This window comes from Tachypleus tridentatus, chromosome 4 (assembly GCF_004210375.1).
Source record: "Tachypleus tridentatus isolate NWPU-2018 chromosome 4, ASM421037v1, whole genome shotgun sequence".
NCBI lineage: Eukaryota > Metazoa > Arthropoda > Merostomata > Xiphosura > Limulidae > Tachypleus > Tachypleus tridentatus.
Window position 1 is genome coordinate 99,531,564 of NC_134828.1, and position 18,613 is coordinate 99,550,176.

An 18,613-nucleotide genomic window follows, 5' to 3' on the forward strand; every position below is an offset into this window, starting at 1 on the left:
GATCAATCCCACTGTTCGTTGGTAAAAGAGTAGCCCAAGAGTTGGCGGAGAGTAGCTAGCCTTCCCTCTAGTCTTATGCTGCTAACTTAGGGACGGCTAGCGCAGATAGCCCTCGTGTAACTTTACGCGAAATTCAAAACAAACAAACAGTCATTAATATAAATACTGCAAGTGTTAATAACGTTTATAACTGGCTACTTCTCCGAATCAACATTAAACGTACGTAATAATCTTAATTATAATTTTGAAACTGGTAATTAAAAAATATCGTGTTTATGAAAATTAAAAATTTATGCAAGTCTTAGAGGTGCCAAAATTCACATTTAAAACAAATGCTGCATAGTTTCATACTACATCTAAAAACACTGAATTTACTATTTGGAGTAAGAGCATGGATGTAAAGATACTTGAAATATGTAGGGAAGTAAAATCACTTCCTTTATTATGTAATTAACGGAAATGTAGAATAAAGTCTGTAGACTCACCTTATGATTAGTATATCACAATGTAGGCATAAATAAATAATCATCCATAGACAAAGCTATAAAAAATATGCAATATATATGGCTTATTAAGAGCACTAATGATTATATTTCAGGAGAAAACTCAGAACAATGACAAGTTTAGAACTTGAAATCTACCACTCTTGTTACTGAAATTTTCAGTAAAATTAGGGAACTTTTATCCAAATTACTTTCATAGTAATTACAGTTCTTATATGTCATTCTACATTTTCAGAGAAGTTCTTTAGATTCGTTCCGGTGCAACTAATTGCATTTTAAGCTAATTGTTTTATGAGAAACATTATGAACTTAAATTTGGAATTACACAAATCACTGGCTGAATAACGTTGACATAAGTTCGCATGCAACACTGGTTTCTGCAGCTTTGTAATTAAAGGTTTCTAATATCGTTTATGAAGGGCCTTGCATGGCCTAGCGCGTTAAGGCGTGCGCTTCGTAATCTGAGGGTCGCGGGTTCGCGCCCGAGTCGCGCCAAACATGCTCGCCCTGACAGCCGTGGGGGCGTTATAATGTGACGGTCAATCCCACTATTCGTTGGTAAAAGAGTAGCCCAAGAGTTGGCGGTGGGTGGTGATGACTAGCTGCCTTCCCTCTAGTCTTACACTGCTAAATTAGGGACGGCTAGCACAGATAGCCCTCGAGTAGCTTTGTGCGAAATTCCAAAAACCAAACCAATCGTTTATGAAGTTCGCAGCGCACCGACATAGAGTGAGCACTTTGTTTTCATTTCATGAACTAATAGTAATAAAATGTAGAGTGCTTTCATCAGTTTCCAAACTAAGATTTTAAAAATGTATTTATGAAGAAAATACAAGTAGTGGTGGTTTACTAGTATTATCTTTGATTCCTAAAGTATGGGCGTTAATAAAGACTTTAAAAGGTATGAACCAAGTTTGAATGAATATTTTCATGTACATATTATGTGTTTTATCTTTAATATGTCATTTTCAAGATGTCAGCCGTTAGCTTGTGCCGACCGCTTTGCTATAATGTACATTTGCTGCGTTAATTATATATGTTTGTTTACTAGTCCCAGTGTCGTATCCGTATGCACGAAGGCTTATACGCTAAAATTTGAGTTTCGATACCTCTGGTGGGTACAGTAGAGATAGTCCATTGTGTAGGTTTGCGCTTAAAACGAATAATATTTACTTATTCATAAATCTGATATCACGCACAAACGCATACAATGATGAGAGAGGCACTTATTCATTAGCACCGTATTTTATTATAGTGGCCCCGTACAACCGTATGTGTTATAAGCATATTATCTGTATGTGTTGCGATTGCGTTACGTGATATGTATTTCAAAAAATCGCTGCTTCTTGTACTCTGGTCATATATGGAATGGATATACAGTATATCCATATAATCAGGTTTCTACAGAATCCCAGCCCTGATCAGTTGCAGCAAACACCTGCTGTTTGTGTGGTAATGGAAGTTACAGAGACGTTTTCTGGTTATGGCGGATGTCTGAGTACCATCAAACACATACATCATGAGCATAGCATCCTACTGAACTTGCCCTTGAACAGTCTTTGCAGTACCAGCTACATGTAGGGTAAACAAGTGATGATGTGTCAAAAGAAATACGTAGGAAATATATTAGAATAATAGGCTAGTAGATATGGTGTCAAACTGTGAGTCCGAGAATCCACAAAATCACGCCCTGCACTCTGGGTCTGATTGCCTTACAAGAGTGACAGTTGAATCCCACTATCCTATTTTTAATGTTAGGAATATGATCAGTTACAAACTGTTAATACCATCTTTATTAGGTGTATCTTTGTATGGCGTATCATTCATTTATTTATGCACTTACAATTTACGACTGCATATGGAACTTACTTTCACTCTGTGAAAATAACAGCAATCTAGCGACTCATTCTTCCAAGTGAAGAAATTGTTTTGTGTGTTTGGAAGGTCGTTCATTTGTCCACAAACCTTACTTCTTACTGATTGAGGTGTACAATTTACTTTATGTCCGGCCACAGGGTTTGTTACTTTCTCTCTTTTTAAGTTATTTACAACATTAAAGATATCTCACTAGTTACAATAATATCATTATTTTAGCTCTTTATAAAAAAAAAAAAAAAACTGCCAGTTTTGGCCTTCTAATTATTCTAAGAACTATTGAAATAAAACAGAGGAGAAAATATTATAACCTTTCATATCTCGTGCTAACAAATCATTTCGCTAATACCAAGGATCATCAGGCCGGTTGTACTAGACATACATAGTAATTATGTCATTATGTCTATAATAAACTTGAATTTACTTCAGTCATTATCTGTATATGCAAGATACCTAAAAATAAATTTATCTGTTTGCTTCCTTTAACAAATTACAAAATAACGCATTTTTGGATAGAGGGCAAACTTACGGCCATAATGGTAACTGTCAGATTAAATCTGGAAAAGATCAAGCATATAACAAATGTTATTTTTAGTTTAACATACACAGTAGTCATGCTATTTTAAATTCTTAAGTAATCATGTCCTGATTTATAATGCTGTATAGTTCTTTTAGAATAAGGTATAATACAAGTCACCATCCACTACCGCACTAACGTTATTACGATTAGCCAGTTTCTAAATTTATGTGAAGGTAAAACTTCCCCAGTTAAAAAAAATACAATAATATTTCCGCAAGCACTCTGCTGAGCCATCAGTAAGTTCGATTTTCCTTAATAGACAAGGCAGATAACCCGACTTGACTTTGCTATAAGAAAACACTGTACCAATGAAGCAAGACTGAATTGAACTAGATTCAATCGGTACAGTTGCATAGCATTGTGTCTCCGAACAACGCTGTAAGTTAAGGTTTGATACCTGTGGTGGGCAGGAAACAGATAGCCCATTGTATACCTTTGCGCTTAATTACAAACAAATGATCGCTACATCGAAATAATTTTTATAAAGTGAAAATCCAGCAACAAAACACTTAAAATAGCGTCAGAAGTCTGTTTCATGTATATGTAATAATATCCAAACTAACTTGAAAAGCACAATAGAAAACACAAATCTAAGTACGTCATGGAAATATACTAATTCACTGTTATATTCCGAATAATTAAAATACCTTGAAAATAAGCACAAGACGTGATAGTTTCAGTTTCACATTTCTTTGGTTTATATTTTGATCTTATACACTTACTACAGCTCTCATTTTGTTTTACAAAAAACTCCATGAGGTATGTAGCAACTTTAACCTTTGTTAAAATTATTAAAACAAATTATGTCAGATGGACTTACCTTCTTCAGGAGTAATTAGATATGTTTAGCATTAAAATTATATAGTTTATATAGATGCGACTTTGTTTATTTATTGTTACTCACAGAAACAGTTTCATTTTTACTAATATATCTGACATCACCAATCAAGTGCAGAAAATAATTTAGAAAATATTTGTGAATCCATGAAATTTGTCTCAAGCTTTATTGTACACAATTCATAAAACTATCCTTAAATTATGAAAAATACTGCACCCTTCGCAACTATCTCGTATGTATAAGCTAGCTTCGAATATACTAGAGAAAGTTTGACATCGTATATCTTCTAGGTGTTTTAGGCTAATCTTATTAAAAGTCATACCTATCTGTAGACTAGTATTTGCGTAAATACCTTCACAGAACTATATTTCTATCAACTGCAAACTGTTGTGAAAATTAATGAGAACTCATACCTGCAGAATAAAAACAATTGTCTATTGTGTCAGGGACCCGGCATGGCCAAGCGTGTTAAGGCGTGCGACTGGTAATCTGAGGATCGCGGGTTCGCATCCCTGTCGCGCCAAACATGCTCGTCCTCCCAGCCGTGGGGGCGTTATAATGTTATGGTCAATCCCACTATTCGTTGGTAAAAGAGTAAATTAGCGCAAAGCTATGCTTGAGAATCATTTGTAAAAAACCTTCGTTAAAAAAAACCGAAGATACCAATTTATCTGTAGGGAAAAGGACAATTTTCGTTAGATGAACAAGTGTGTACATAATCACATGGCCGTGGTATGCTTTAATATATTTTTCCAAAGGCACCAACGTATAGAATGTTTATACTCTTTAGTTAAAGGAGATATTGTTCATGATAGGCTTAAGTTTCACGAAACTAGAAGACTGTTTATTTTTTTTATACCTGTTTACGGGCGGCAAATTTGCAAATGCGTACTGAAAGTTTCAGATTTAGTAGGCTTTGGTTTCCCGTCATTTTTGACAAACTTTTATACTAGTATTTACATAATTGGTAAAGATGCGATACAGAAATAGTGGTACAGTTAGAAAATTAATATGTTATGTAAATTAAAGTGAACGATTGAATTAACACATGTTCCTGACGTGAGAAATGTTTATTGTAGTCGAGATTTGTAGCGGTCTTTTGTTGATTATATAAACTTATTGCTTTTGAACGTTATAACTGTGAATAAAGGTGTAGTGTTCTAGCTGTAAACTGATATTTTATTCGCACGTCAGCTGTTCACGTAGAGCGGAAATGGCCATAGGACGTAAAATAATACTGCAGGTTTATGTTGAAATCTTATACAGAAGAATGGCTGTGAAACCAAGGTTTCAAAGATTCACGCTTCGCTTATACAGAAATGTACCCCTCATTTAGGAGTAATGGGTGCGTTATAAGAGTACAATCAAACTCTACCATTCGGTAAGGCACGAGGAGTCAAAAGTCTTAACTCTGTCGTCGCTCTAGTGTATTATTTCAAGATTAATGACGGCTAACGATGTAGTCCTTGATTAGGCTTGTACAAATGCTAAAAACGATATACAAAGGGCTAAATAAACTTACTGATAAACATAAATATTTTACTCAAGTATTTCTCTCTCAGATGAACACTTGCACAACACAAAACATGGTTATAATTATTATTTTGTGCCTCTTAACAAATCGCATTTTAGTCGGGTTTTCAGTAAGTAATTTTGACAACTAACTGCGCGTGGTCTCCCAGTTTTCTGTAAACTTACAGTACAATCTGTTGGTTTTGTACGATCAATACATAAATTTTGTTAACAGAATAAATGTACCGTATGCTCGTACTTTGTTGTTGTTCCTAATGTCGTGGACTCCTGCAGTAAAAAAATAAAAGTTTTATCTACGTTTTAACCGACATCTCCATTATAATATAACAAGTTTATAGTGGGTTATTAAAGAAAAATAGGTGTTTATCGTTTAGTGATGTTAGAGAAGTCACATGACCGACAGTACGTAAACATACCCTGTTTCAGACTAAGAGAAAAATCGCAGTAACTTACGTACGTTCACATTCGCCAGTCATAACATTGCTAAGAGGTTCAGTGTTCAGAGATTTCTATACTCTATTAAGTGCCGCGATTTCAGCTCTCCATCATTGGTCTAACAGTTGTTTTTGTCGTAGTTGAAGTGTGATATTTATTGTACCATATGAACTAGTTTCTGTTTTAGAAGAAATTCCTCCTTACGGGTACATAACTGCTCATTCCTGCGGCTTTCTCTGGAGTTCCTGACACTTTACAGCATTGTACTCGACACTCAGTAATGTTCACCATCAACGAGAAAAAATGATTTTGATTGAAAGTCTAGTTTGAAAGTGAGCTATCATCACAGCATGACATCAAAGAATAACTTTTATTGATCTCTTTCTTTGTATATGGATAGGCCCAGCATGGCCAGTTGAGTTAAGGCGTTCGACTCGTAATCCGAGGGTCGCGGGTTCGAATCCCCGTCACACCAAATATGCTTGCTCTTTCGGCCGTGGGGGCGTTATAATGTGACGGTCAATCCCACTATTCGTTGATAACAGAGTAGCCCAAGAGTTGGAAGTGGGTGGTGATGACTGGCTGCCTTCCCTCTAGTCTTACACTGCTAAATTAGGAACGGCTAGCGCACATAGCCCTTGAGTATCTTCGCGCGAAATTCAAAAACAAACAATCTTTGTAGATGGAGTTATCTACGAAAGCGTTCTTGCCTTTCTGTTGCAACACTTTGAGATGTTTAAGTTTGTTTTTGATTGTTTTATATTTAAAGCTTACTCTTTCTTTGTAATTTATATTGGTTAATTCAGAATCATGTAATTTATGTAGAAATTTCAATTATTTCATTTATTGCTCAGTAAATGTACTGCCTAGTTATAGAAATATTACTCAGTATAGATATTGGTTGTAATCGGTGTAGCAGGTTCCGAGATCCGAGTTTCGGAAGTGTGCATCGCAAGCTTCATTATGATAAGATAGAGGTTGGAAGTGGGCAAGTGGAGCGAGGGCCCGTAATATCGTGATCCGCACTTTGGGATGGTGAATACACTATGAGAGTGACAGTTTGATTACAATAGCAAATAATTGGCGGTGGATGTTGTTTACTATCTGTTTTTCCTCTGGTATGCCATATAGCACAGCAATCGTGTCACGTGCTTGTTTTACGTAATGCCTTAGCCTTCAACATTTAAAAACAAAAAAGTGATATATACTCTTCAAAAAAAGAAACGCAAAAGGCAAAATTTGAGACATATTGTTAACAAGTTTATTCCGGGTACTTCTATATGACATGTGTGAAACTTTGCACATTCATTGTTGAACATCCAAAGTCTGTAAAGGCGAAGTCCACGCTCATTAGTTGAAGTTTAACGTTACTCAACGTCAATAACGAGTGTGCCCCCAGTGAGCATCAATAACTGCTTGGCATCTCCCGCCCATGGAAACGATGAGATGACGAATCACATCCTGTGGAATGGCTGTCCACTCAGCCTGCAAAGCTGCTGCAAGCTGAGGTAGAGTCTGCGGTTGAGGTTGTCGCCGTCGCAGACGTCGGTCCAACTCGTCCTAAAGATGTTCGATGGGGTTTAAATCTGCTGATCTGGAGGGCCAGGGAAGAACGTTGACGTTGTGGTGTCTCAAGAAGACAGTGGTGAGTCGGGCTGTGTGAGGACGGGCGTTGTCATTGTTGAAAAACGTCGTTGACGTTCACCATGATGGGTTGCACATGGGGCCTAAGAATCTCGTCGACGGTTGCGTACGGTCTGATCGGAAGTCTTACTCAGCCCTGGTATGTTTGAGGCAGTAGACGTCGCAGTGGTGGTCCTATCCCGAAGGTGACGTAACCGGATGTAGCGATCTTGTGCGGGCGTGGTCACACGAGGTCTGCCAGATCGTGGACGTTCACAAGTTGATCCATGTTGTTGGTGACGATTTCATAGCCTTGTGATGGTGCTTGGCTGGACATTCACTGCTCTGGCAACATCTGATCGAGATTCGCCTGCTTCCAAGCGACCAATTGCGTTGTTGCGTTGTGCTTCAGTCAGTCTTGGCGTAACTGTATTGCGTGTCGGTGGCTTAACACTGAGCTATGGAAACCGAGAACCCGTCACTTTCATAGGGATTTTGCACATGTTGCACTTGCAGAACATGCAGATCTCTCAAACAAATTTATTGGACACGAATGCGTTTTGGCGAAAAATCCGATGTTTTCCTCCCTTTTTAAAGTGCACAACTTTTATTGTTATTTTGGTCTGACAATCAGTGCCTTAACACGTGTAACATCACATATTCTGAGCTTGTAACGTTATTACATATATTTCTCTTTAAAATAACAAAAATATCCCTTTTGCATTTCTTTTTTTGAAGAGTATATTAATAGCACTACCTGAACTCACCACTAAAATATAACAGATATATAGTTTGTTATTAAAGAAAAGTGAGTATTCTTCGTTTAGTGATATTACGAGCTTAGTGATCATTTTTGGATGAATATCCAAAATAGAGTAAATGGGAACACAAGTCGGTCGTTTCAGAAAAGAAAACCTTAAGTTTTGCGACGATTTATAGGAAATAATTTGTTAGCACAAAATATTAAATCATCAAGTGATTGGTAAAAATATGGATTTATATATTATTCTAAAGAACATCAAACAACAGAGAAATGCTCAAACATTTCATTACATTTTGAGACATTCATGACTGCACTTACTGTTTAAAATTCCTTACTCTAATACTGATCTGTTTTGTTATTGAAATATCATTATATATCCTTCTTTACGTTTACTCATATTTTCTCATAATTTTAAACTTAGTATTAATACATTTTACAACAGTATTTTTAGAACTAAGTTCAAACGATATTAAATCGTCAAATCACAGACTTAAGCGGCACTGACGTGGCTTTTCAACTACATATCTGTATGGTGAATTTTTGTATTCTTGACCGCTTAAAAATTAAAAAAAACTTCTTAAAGTCATGCTTTAGGCACGATCTAAGAACGTTGTATACACTTTTCACGATCTTTTGTATACGTAGATCTGATGGTAAAGATATCATTTGTGTTGTAAATTTATTGTTCTGCAGTATCATTGAGATAATAATAGCCTGTACAAAGTAGTTTATGACGCACGTACAGAGTGGTGTGATCGTGTGTAAATGTTTTTGAGATATTAATAGCCTGTACAAAGTAGTTTATGACGAACGTACAGAGTGGTGTGATCGTGTGTAAATGTTTTTGAGATACTAATAGCCTGTACAAAGTAGTTTATGACGAACGTACAAAGTAGTTTGATCGTGTGTAAATGTTTTTGAGATACTAATAGCCTGTACAAAGTAGTTTATGACGAACGTACAAAGTAGTGTGATCGTGTTTAAATGTTTTTGAGATAATAATAGCCTGTACAAAGTAGTTTATGACGAACGTACAAAGTAGTGTGATCGTGTGTAAATGTTTTTGAGATACTAATAGCCTGTACAAAGTAGTTTACGACGAACGCACAGAGTGGTGTGATCGTGTGTAAATGTTTTTGAGAAACTAATAGCCTGTACAAAGTAGTTTATGACATATATGTAAGTTGATGTGAACGTGTTAAGCGTTTTGTAATAGTAATTTATGACGTCCATGCTGCTCGGCGTGATCGTGTTCCCAAAGCTATTCAACCTAATGTTATTTTCACAGCATATCGTAATTTTATGGTTCTGTATAGATTAAAAACATCAAACATTTTGATACATTACGTTCATTCATTATTCACCTGTTTGTTTCACAACCAGCTTTCTACAGTTTTCAAGCCCAGAAACGAAATTTTATTGCTCTGTCAGTAATAATATATTTATGCGTGTTTTCGTTCTAAAAGAAACAATTAAACGATTCATTGGCCTAGAGGATAATTGATAAAATGACACAAGACAGACGACCACATTAAGGACGTTTCTCAAGCACACAGTTTTGTTTTGTTTTTATAAATATGATTGTGTCGTATGTTAGGTTCATATCTTTGAAAACAATGTTATAACAAAGATTTATTATTGGTTTATTCGAGTAATATGTTCATACACAACTGTGGAAAGTATATTGTGTTGTTCTGTGATAATAAGTGTTAACTTGGCTCGCAAATATGCCAAAGAGCTTCCATAATACTAAAACTAAAAGAAACGTATTATGGGACAACAATGTATCTCAGAACAGCTGGTATGGGTATTAACACTTTTATTGATTAGCAGAGAACAACGCTTCGACCTTCCTAGGTCACCTTCAAGTCAACAAAAGGTTTATTAACCTTTTTATGTTGACAGAAAACCTTTCATTAACCTGAAAATGACCTAGGAAGGTTGAAGCGTTGTTTTCTGCTAATCAATAAAAGTGTTAATACCCATACCAGCTGTTCTGAGATACATTTTTATTTCAAGTGGGTTTCTCGTCATTAAGAAATATAGGACAACGTTGTTTAAACAAGACTTCCAAGAAAAACCTCTGTATTGGATTGTAACCACTTTATTAGATAGGTGACGCTGAAATACTTAAAGCCTTTTATTTTTACTTTTATTTACAACTAACTACTTGGTTTACGCCAACGTGTAGCATATGTAAAACATTTTGAAAAAGCAAGTATGCAATGACTATCCTCTGTCACGGCAATGTGCACTTGTGTTACCAGTGGTTGTAGTGGGGGGGGGGGCTCTTTAATTCATTAAGTCAGAGATTAACTTACACACCGTTTCAGTGTTAGAACTACCCTATTTCCATTCTTGTTCAATTAAAAAACACCCACTATCGTGGACGTTATGACTCGGCCATTTGACACATTTAATTAATCAACGCAAATCGCCATTTGGTAGTTCATTTATAAAAGAGCTCTTTTAAACTGAATTCCTCCCTCTCCCCCGGTAGCAGAGCTACAAGTGTACGGATTTATTTACAACATTGCAATCAGTGGTTTAATTCCCCTCATGGACACAGCAGATAGTTCGATGTGACTTTGCTTAAAAACACTTTTGAAAGAGTTTCTTGTTTTGAACGTTTATTTTACTCGCGAGACTTGGCAACAGTGGTTTGTATACCTCTTAGATTCACGTCACATTATGCTTTTCGTTTGCACTATTTTCTTGAACTACTCGACTGCTATGGAGGGACAAGGATACAGCTCAAGGGAAATTTGTGGAAAAGAGCGTTTAACACATCTGAAGTAGCCATTAGTGAAGTACGGTTGTTTTTGTATCGTTTTAGAAATACAAAATAATATTTTGGTGAAGCTTAATTTTGAACTGATGAACTATGCAGTTTTAAAACTGTCACACGTATGAACCAGTATATTTAAAACTGTCACACGTATGAACTAGTATATTTCCTTTTTTTATTTACAATGCCTCGCAAAGGTATTCACCTCTATGAATAATGGGACATTTTGATAAAATACAAATAAACAATGTTTAAATTAACTTGCTTTCATTTTAGTCAAACCCTTAATAATCAAACTCGCCGCGGGCTTCGGCATGGCCCAGTGGTTAAAGCAACCGACTCGTAATTCGAGGGTTGTGGGTTTGAATTCCCGTCACACCAAACGTGCTCGCTTTTTCAGCCGTGGGGGGTTATAATGTGACGATCAATCCTACTATTCGTTGGTAAAAGAGTAGCCCAAGAGTTGTCGGTGGATGGCGATGACTAGCTGCCTTCCCTCTAGTCTTACACTGCTGAATTAAGGACGGCTAGCGCAGATAGCCCTCGTGTAGCTTTGCGCGAATTTCAAAAACAAACAAACACTTACGGCTGTTATGTGAGAAAATATATGAATTAAAATTTGCTGATTGCTTAAGTATTCAGCCCCTTTAAGTCAATACTTGATGGAAACTCCTTTGGAAGTAATTACTAGTGGAAGCATTTTTAAATAGATCTCTACCAGCATTGGATAATGGGTTGTTTTAATATTTGCACATTCATCCTGGCAAAATTTCTCTAATTCTGAGAAATTTGTTGAGGATCGTTGATTGACTGCAATCTTCAAATCTCGTCACAAATCTTCATTAGATTCAAGTAAAGACTTTGACTGGGCCACTCTAGAATATTCACTTTCTTCTTTCGAAGGCATTCCAGTGTGGTTTTGGCATTGTGTTTCGGGTCATTGTTCAGCTGAAATCTGAATTTTCGACCCGGTTTCAGATTTTTCCTTCACCATCCATCTCAGTTTTGACAAGCTTCTCATTCCCTGCTGATGAAAAAAAAATCCCCATAACATGATGCCACTACCATGCTTGACAGTTGGGATGATGGTTGAGTAAGTGATGTGCTGTGTTAGGCTTGCGCCAGACGTAACGCTTTGAATTTTTGTCTCGTCTGACCACTAAACCTTCTTCCAAATGTGTGAAGTATAATTTACATGCTTTATTGTGAACTACAAACGAGATTTAAGGTTATTCTTTTTCAGTACTGACTTTTTTTTTTTTTGCCATTCGCCAATAAAGGCCAGCTTTGTGTAGGTACCAGGATATTGTTGATATTTGAACATTGACTCTCATCTCGGACATCGAACTTTGCACGTCTTTCAAAGTCACTGTTGGCTTCACTTACTAATTTGCTGCTCTGCCACGCTGCTTAGTTTGGAAAGGTGATCTAATATGGGTAGTTACTGGGTGGTATGAAGCACATTCCATTACTTAATGGAGGACTTCACTATACTGAAGGGGATAATCAGCGACTTTGAAATTTTCTTATAAGCTTCTGCTGAAACTCTTCTTTACCACTTTATTCCTGTCTTGTCGTATCACTACGTGAGTTGTGGTTTGAACAGATGCATTTACCTTAAAATTAAATTATTCTGATTATATACAAAGACCATGATACTAGTTCTTTTACCTGAAATGATTCAGGGTTGCCTTAGTAGAAGCGTTGAAGAATTATGCAATTGGGAATATTCAAATTTTCTTTGAAAATACAATTTACTTACATAATATCAGCACTTTTTAGCTTTCTCAGTTTGGAGAAGACTGCGTAAATTTTAAATATAAAGCCTTATTTGAATGTAATGTGAGGGTCGCGGGTTTGAATCCCCCTCACACCAAACATGCTCGCCATTTTAGCCGCGGGGGCGTTATAATTTGACCATCAATCCCACCATTCGTTGGTAAAAGAGTAGCCCAAGAGTTGGCGGTTGGTGGTGATGACTAGCTGCCTTCCCTCTAGTCTTACATTGCTAAATTAAGGACGGCTAACGCAGATAGCTCTCCTGTAGCTTTGCGCTAAATTCAAAACAAACCAAAACCCATTTGAAAATTTAATGATTGGAAGCTCAGATAACAATAAAATATGGAAACTTAGCACGTGGGTTAATACTTTTGCAAAGTACTATAAGTGTGTAATGGCAGGCATTCATTTAATCACTTTTGTGAAATTATTTCAACAAATTTACAAGATTTGTATGGTGTTTTGCGTGCAAATTCTTGTGTCAAAATACTGCACGAGTTTTATATACACACAAATTTTATTTTATCATGACAGCTATAAGTTATTTTCGACATATATAATGCCATCTTTGAACACTAAGTTTATAGAATATACTCAGGAATAATTATCAATATTACAAAAGTGCGATTTTTTTCTTTCTCTAGCTCTTTGCTTTGCATAGAAAAAGAAACAAACTGCACCACTGTGGTTATTACTAATACATTTACTGTGCTGAGCTCGAGAGAAGAGGACCGATTAGAAACTCAGTTGAAATTTATTTTCCGAGCTCAAAAATTTCTGTGGACGACACTGTACGGGGATTCTGTTAAACACTACAGTAACCTACTTTGGTTAATTGGGAAAAAAAAGAAGAAACTTTTATATTAAATGATATTTGTCGTATTGAAAAAAAAATTTAAATTTAATTCGAAGTATTACGCTGAAGTTTGGCCCCTAGTGATACAGACGCACCGTTAGAAACCAGGTTTTGATACTCGTTGTAAGCCGAGCACAAATAGCCAATTGTGTAGCTTTGTGTTTAAATCCAAACAAACGCTGGAATATTATACAAAATATTAGGCCGGGTGTGTTCAGTTGGTAAATGTGTCCTGAATGTGAATTCTGGGTCTTATTTTTCTCCTCCCGATACCAGAAAAACGGCCTCTGCACTTCAGGGCAATTGATTGGCTATAAAAGAGACAGCCAAATCTCCCTTTACGATGTGACAGTAGTAGTCCAGGCGATGACGGTGGGTGCTGTTGAACAGTTGCCTTACCTCTAACCTTTCAGAAATAAGAGTTGTATAAATAATATTTTGATTCAGGGTTTAATGTTAAAAGGCAGAATATTGTTAAGCCTACTTTTCTGATTGTGAAAAAGAATAATTAAACTATGAGGAGCTAAGATAAAGTGCAAGTCAACTAACTTGTTCAGGATAAAATTAATATTATTGTTAGCAACATGTGAGATAGAGGTAAAGTCCATTTTATCAAGCATGATAGGAAAAGACCAGAACTATATCCTTGGGCGAGAACAGCTCTCGTGTCTGCAAATAAATAAAAAGCTTATCTCCAGTATTAAGACTTGCTGGTATTGCACTAGACATCTATCGGAATTAATATCAGTGTGGTGTTGACAACTTGACTCACGATAAAACACTGTACCAGAATAGTAAATCTTGTGCCACGTAGATCTTATTAACTTTGTTCGAGAAGACGGCGTGGATGCATGAAGTACACATTATATGGCAAAGGACTTCGTTGTATTTCTCTCTCTCGATCGAACGTTCAACCGATATTTGTCTGACACTTTTCTTATTCGTTTGTCTGCTATTCGCTCAGAATACTTGTTTGTGTAACTGTTTATGTACGTGTGTATTTGCATGACTACATAAACATTGTTCGTCTGAGAGTACATTTTTTTTCTGTAAACGTATCTTCAGATCTTTGCTGTTATTTTCACGTTTTACGGCTATCTTTGTCTTCTCATTTAATCATTGTGTAATAACTTTTGTGCATTTACCTGCCTGTCAATTTTTTAAACTAAAGTTTCGTATTCAATAGAAATTAAAACATTGTTAATGATGCAACCTCTTGTGATGTGACCTACGAGCTAAGAATGGAATTTCAGATTTTTATCAAACTCTTTGCCAATGTCTTATTTTCATCTAGCATTTAAACAACAGAGGGCGGTGCATTTTGAAAAGTAGTTTTCTTGGCTCTCATTTAGCTGACTGTTTCTTTTTTGTGACTGTTTAGCACTTTAGCTATTCATTATTCATTTTGGTCGTGTCTAACAATTTTCTTTTAAATTTGTAAAACAACAAATACCTTGTGTATAATATTGCGAATATAGGATTGAAAAGCTGCGCATTCAGACAAACTCAACATTCACTTTTAAAAGTCCCGGCACTCGACTCGTAATCCGAGGGTCGCAGGTTCGAATACCCCTCACACCAAACGTGCTCGCCCTTTCAACACTAAGGGCGTGATAATGTAAGGTCAATCCCACTATTTGTTGGTAAAAGAGTAGCCCAAGAGTTGTCGGTGGATGGCGATGACTAGCTGCCTTCCCTCTAGTCTTACATTGTTAAATTAAGGACGGCTAGCGCAGATAGCCCTCGTGTAGCTTTGCGCGAAATAAAAAAAAAAACATGTTATAAGAGCTATAGAAAATTTTATAATGGCATAGATTTTATTGGAAATTATTTTTCGATGCATTTTCTGAAGGAAATTTTATTCAGATAAAAATTATTTGAAACAAATTATTCTTAATTTGTTTATAACAGTTTGTAATATATAGATATTACAAGAAATGCCCATAAACCCTGCACTCTGTCGTAAATGTGTAAAATAATACAAAAACAAGCGGGTTGTTACAGTGTAGTTTCATAAGTATTATCAGAAAAATGACTGTTTCTAACAGTGGGAGCGCAAAATTAGTGTTCGATTTATTCGCAATGATTCTTAAATCTACAATAAAAGAGAAGTTTCGTTCAAGATTTATCGAGGATTAATAGTGAATTTCGACAAGAGATGGCAAACGCACAAAAGTGCGTATAATTTCAGTTATTTCGATATTAGCGTGTTCAGTAGATGGTAGGAATCGACCGACTATTACTTATATGTACTAAAGTTTGGAAATTTTTGTAACATATATTTACTTGAAGTTCTTGAAAGAAAGGCAAGGTGTTATTAGAAGTATTATCTCAAATAGCACTAATATGAATCTTACAAATCAGCATCTGAAAAGCCTGGCACGATCAACCACGTGCTTTTGAGGTTTGTTGAAACTAGATTTTTCTTCATGTTAGTACGTAGTCGCTGCCGAAAAAGGAAATATATTATTGCTATACATGTTATTCCGCTTTATTTCTTTACATGATCATGAGCTTTAATCCTTGGACCCTAACACCACAAGTATAATAGGTGTACTTTCTGAGTGTAGAGAAAACTTTCGTACCAGATATGACTAAAAATAATTCATTTAATAATGATGTTATTAAACGTTAGGGATAAAGAAAAACATGGCGACAGTAGTCTACATTTTTTCTCCAGTAAATATCTTATTGATGAACTATGCAGAAAAAGGAAACCTTTTAAGAAAAAGAAGTAGTTATTCGCTATTCGTGCACGAATCGCACCGATATTCAATACAAAATATCCTTCTTTGAAATTTTTATGGATATTTTGTGATCCCTTTGATTCATATTTCTTTCAAGAGTGTAATCTTTTGTAAGTTATCTCAACTGAAATAGATATGTTCTCCAAAAATACTCAATAAAAATGTTTGAGCCGTAATTTAAAAAGCTGTATTGGACATTATTGATTCGTGTTTGTCAAAAAAGTTTCTGTAGCATGGCGTATTTGTGTAATTTGTTAAGATTCTAGAGTTTATTTCTTGTGGAAAACTTTACGTCAGTGGTGCACAAACTTTTTGAGTCAGGGGCCGCAAACAGACTTCTCGTAACCGTTGGGGGCCACAAAAAAGTGAAGATTAAAATCGTCCCAGAGTTGTTTCACACAAGATGGACATCACATTTAAGAACACACAAATAACGATTACATCAAAGAGTTTGCACATTATTTTAAGAAATGTTATGATACGTCAACTGTCATAAAATCAGTGCGATGGATGGTGCTACATGTCATCCACGAGCTAAGAAATGTCCGGCTTGATGTTTGACGTTGAAAGACGCAAGATTGCTTCCAGATGATCATCAGTCAGCTGATTGCGAGTGTTGTTTTTGTTCAGTTTCATATGCGAGAAAGCCTGTTTGCAGCAGATGCCTGGAGATCAGTAAGTTAGAGCTTATATTTTGCTGACAAGTCATCCATTGACACACTGAACGGATCAGCAAAAAGTTTCATCAACAATCTGCATTGGTCAAAGTCATGAAACCGTGAGTTGAAGGATTGAATCAAGGTATCTAGCTTCCCAACATAAACTTGTGTGTCAATGTCCTGATTCTTCTGTAGCTGTGACTGAAAAGTGGGAAAATGCACGAAGTTGCCTGATGCTTCTTGCTGCTGGAACAACTGCAACTTTGTCTTGAAAGCTGAGACGTGATTTTGTCTGCAAGCTGACAGACAAGCTGATTTTTGCCTTGCAACTTCAATTTCAGATCATTCAAGTGTTGTGTCATGTCGACCAGAAAGATCAGATCAGTGTTCTGTCACCTCATCAATCAACTCCCAGAATCTTCTGAGCATTTTCCCTCGACTCAGCCGGCGTACTTCACAGTGATACACAAGGTCACCATAGTCTGAATCAATTTCTTCAAGAAGACTTCGAAACTGACGGTGATTGAGCCCTCGTGATTTGATGAAATTAATGGTTTTCGTCACTAATGCCATCACTGCCTGAAAGCCAAGTTCCTTATTGCACAGGTTCTGTTGGTTAATAATACACAACTTCACCAACTGTCTGTTCTGCTTTCCTCAATGCTTCATCAATAGTGCTACCAGCCCGCTACTTTCTCCGGTCTTATGGCTGGTGCTCCATCAGTTGTCACACTTACCAGTTTCGTGAAATCCAATGAAACACTACTACACAGTCGTATTGTCTCCTCGAATAGAGCAGACCCAGTTGTCTGACCCTTCATGGAACCCATGCCGATTAGTTCCTCTGTGATATAAAACGATGACGACACATCACGAGCAAAAACTAGAAGCTGTGCTGTTGAACTGATGTCAGTCGACTCGTTTGCTGCCAAAGAAAAGTAGACAAAGTTAGCTGCTTTATTTGAAAGCTGCCTTGTCACGTCTGCTGAGAGGTGTGAAATTCTTCGTTGAGTTGTCATACGATTCAAAGCCACCGTCTGTAGTTTGCGAACTGCTTCGGACACAACTTTTTCGATGCAGTAATCATACATTGCTTGACAAAATCACCATCAGTGAGTCGACCAGATTTCATCAACGAACTATCGTAACTGACCTCGCATGCTGCACCTAAGACTGCTGACTGCTTTGAGAAAACGTTCTGCTGGTGATCCAGCGACCGCCACAGAGATTCAATTCGAACTGCTCGTTCATCACCGACAACGTTGTGGAAATCTTTATGCTTCGACTCATAATGACGCTTTATATTGGATACCTTCGCCACTGCTGCTGTCGAATGACACAGCAGACAAATCACGTTCTTCTGTTGTTGAACAAAACAGTATTGCGTAGTCCAATCATCATGAAACTGCCGGTTTTCGTCGTCAACTTTTCTTTCACGATTAGCTGTCATTTTTGTCACGAAATAATATCAAAATAGGGCTCGTAATTAAATCTCAACAATTGGAACGCGTGAGATTTCGTAATTACGGAAATATTACGTCATTGCGCCAATGATTAAAAGTCTATGCATTAACGAGATTTGCTTATTAAATTTTCTTTATTGCTTGACATAAATATGGAACCATCCAGTATCT

The 18,613-nt window shown here is 36.5% G+C and overlaps 1 protein-coding gene across 1 annotated transcript in view; it reads left to right on the plus strand.

Moving 5' to 3' along the window:
* Positions 1 to 18,613, plus strand: part of Invadolysin (leishmanolysin-like peptidase, invadolysin) — a 120,876-nt gene that overhangs the window by 16,089 nt on the left and 86,174 nt on the right. The gene's annotated exons all lie outside the window — the stretch shown is intronic.